We start from the raw sequence: 3,581 nt of genomic DNA, 5'->3' as shown, positions 1-3,581 counted from the left end.
CGCTCGACAGTCATCAGAATGGAAGATGCGTTCGTCATCGATCCAACCCTCGCATGGTGCTTGATATGTGTCTATAATCCCTTTTTCTTTGTCAGGTGACGTCATCGCTCACCGCTGACTCTTCTCGATGACAATGGTGACGCCCACTTCCACTTGTAACGCCTTGGAAGTCGACGTCTTCGACGGGGTCTTACTCAATATCTTGAGAAGTGGCGGGATTACCCAAACTCTGAGAACTCATGAAAGTTTGATGTGCCACTTCGGCAAGAATGCCCAGACGTCGTAGAAGCTTATAATCAGAAAGATCATGACGCTTTGCGTACCGCGCTTTTCGGCAGTAGCCCGGTAAGCCGGAGGGCCATGAGCTGAGCTCAAGCTATGGCCCTGAGCTGCTATGGTGGTAGAATCACCCGTGTGAGAAACCGCAGAGCTTGCAGGTGCGCTATGGATTGTTTCATATACGTGTACCCCGTTACACCCTCCCCCACTAAAATTGGGAATATCCTCAATTCACATTTAATGATTATACGAGGCCCGCGTGTCTGAGGCACCTTCACGTTCATGAAAACAACTTTTAGCCTTCTCCGCTGTACATGCACTGTGTCTACACACACAAAACACCCAGCTTAGCTGGTAGCGAGGGCGAACGCGGGCAAAGTCCTTCTTCTTCTGCACAAGGTGTATCTACGGACAGTACGTCCGCGGCTTTGCGGGAAGCACATTCCAAGCCCTCGGCAACTGGGCGCGACACAACGCGCCCGCCCCGGGCGACGGATTTCCTCGTCAAGGAGTCGGAGGAAGTCGACTGCAAGTCGGACGCTCTTTCCAAGCATGAGATGACGAGGAAGATGAAGTGCACCAACGGCGCGACGTGAGCCAAGCTCAACCCTGCGGACACCATGTCCGTTCCCCGACCTCTCGGCTTTCGAGGGAAGTGGTATTATTCCCAATCGCCTTGGCGAGGCACAAGAGCAGCAATTAAAGGCTGCTCACAGGGCGGCTCTCCTGCGCTCGTATCCACGTTTGGTCTTAGACCCTCGTGTCGAATACGCCTTCCGCTTGACAAATTTCGCTTCCGAAGCTAAAGACGTGATCTCTCGATCGTTACGCGTCTACGTAGTCGTCCCTCCGGTCACTACCCAAGCTGGCCTTGATCAGCGAGAAACTCTGCGAGCTCGCTTTTTGGTACACCAAGAGATCATACTGGATCGGTATCGCGCTCGACTTCGAGCTCAAAAAAGGGGCGCTCCTTCTCCCACAATGCGGACCATCCCTGTGGTGCTCGCGCCTGGCAAAACCGCTGCAGATGATGATGTGCTCTTTTGGCGATGGGTGCACCGGCACCGAAATCTGTTTTCGCTGTCTACCTAATAGCAAAGCCACAAGGAAGTGGGCGTGCGCGTTGAGCGCCATCTTAGATTCGAGCTCAAGGCGCAACGCCACCTTCCTGCGTATTGCCGCCCTTGAACACCTTTGTATGAAATGGCGGGTCGCACAAGATTGTGCGGTCGTAAATAGGTGCGTGTTACACAGTTAGCGTAATCGCACAGTTGTGTGGCTACACCATAGCAAGAAGCCACCATTGCCAGTAGTAATGCATATTACTATATTCAGTAGGTTTCGCTATATTAATTAGGAAAACCAAGGGTTTAGATATTGGCGGCTCTGCCGCAACTAGAGCTCTGCCGCAACTAGAACAATTACATACAGTCTTGCTTTTGAACAGAAGTGTTCGTTGGCCTTGGTAAGCCTTTAGTACTTAGAAGTAGCAGATTGCAATCCGCTACACTTGCACTGGTTTTTGAAAAGATTGTAAGGTCGGTGACCTTAGCTTAGCTTTCTCTAAGCAAAGAGCTACGGCAGCCCCGCTGTAAGAAGACTCCCGGAGACCCCCCGAAGCGAGCATGCTAATAAAAGCTAGCACTATAGTGTAGCAAAATTCTAAGCGCGGTAGAAAAACGTTGAGCATTCACTTACGTGATATCTATAGAAGCCAAAGGATCTTGAGCCCGAGTGTGTCCGCAGGTTCCATGAAAATGGTGCAATGTCCTGTTCAGTACGTTCGCTCTACAGAAGTGTAGACTTGTGAAAAATAAATGCACGAAATTAATCATACACTTTTGTGCGATTGTAAGCACTCTGAGGTACCACAGATTGGTAAGATTAGTGCTGCATGTTAGCTTCACGACAAGCTAAATGTAGTGTATGTATTGAGCATTAGTTTACTCTTGAATAATTATGTCTTTTTTTTTGGAATTGCAGAATATAGTAAAACCTTTATTACTCTCGTTTTTCTTCCTGGGTGGTCCAATCTCTGTACATTGTATTCGCGAAATCTTTGAGTCAAAGATTTTTTTTGCAAAATGCACAGCTCCCCTGCTGTAACATTTCTCTCTTTATTTGTCAGCTATGCCATCCAGTCCGAAAAATGCGCCTTGATATCTGCAGTGAATTTTTTTGCCGTTGATACTTTTCCTTGCGAAGTATCAATATTCCAACTGGAAAAAGAATATGTTGCTTTCACTTAGAATAAAAAGCCATGTAACAGCATTGATTGTAAAACAGCATCGAGATTCCCGTGCACTCTGCACGGAGAAAGCTTAAGCTCAAAGTTTGCTATAGCAGACGCACAGAGGTTTGATTACTACGCTCCACTCCATGAGAGTTTAAACATAAAGACATCGATTTAACTCTAATTACTTATATATAGGGTTTTCTCTATCTTGACCAAGCACAAATTAACGTTTACTATATCTCATGACAAATCTGTATTATTCGACGTGGCTACAGTAAACTGAGCCTCTCTTCAACAGAGTCCCACCACCTTCATAAGAATTGATACATCGAGACTTATCGACGTCCATACTTACACAAAAGCAAGATGTAAATTTCGTAGAATTGTAAGATCTTGTAATTGCGCAACTGTACAAAAGTCTGATGTTTCACTACCACTAGCTATAGTGTAGGAAGAAGTGTTTTAATAAATAGTTCGATAGTGGTCGAATTCTTTGATATGTATGTAGGCTGGGTGTCACCTTAGTTTTCTTCGCAAGTATTCTAGCTGGTAACGCCCCAGATAATCATCACAGCATCTTTTCGGCAAAAAATAATCCGACCGTTTATAATCCACCCGTTTTTGTCAAGTTATTGGTAGAATAGTCCAGTTGTGGTAATTGGCGGTAAGGAACGAGTGGATCTGTTTGTAGTCCAGAGTGTAGCAACCATACTGGTCAGACACTGAAATCATTACGATTTCCTTGGATAAATGGAAACGATTCACAGCTTCAATGCGAAAGTGCATGCCTTTATAGCACGACAATAAGAGCAGGTTGCTATGACGCCACAACATCATAGTTTTCGATGTGAGAACAATCCAACGAAAATCAGATATCAATTCAATCGTCAACACCAGAGCTATTTTCAAACTTTAGTCTCACCCCCATTTTATGGCCAGCGGAAGATTTAACCCGTTTGGTTTCATCCAGACGGTCGAGAGCACTTCACGTATGTAAACGAAAAAGAAATAAGATCAGCACACGAACGTCATCGGCTAAAATGCTTTTGTGATGTACATTTCTACC

Source organism: Plasmopara halstedii, assembly GCF_900000015.1.
Source record: "Plasmopara halstedii genome assembly, contig: Scaffold_208, whole genome shotgun sequence".
In the NCBI taxonomy this organism is placed as follows: Eukaryota; Oomycota; class Peronosporomycetes; order Peronosporales; family Peronosporaceae; genus Plasmopara; species Plasmopara halstedii.
This window is presented reverse-complemented; position numbering follows the sequence as displayed.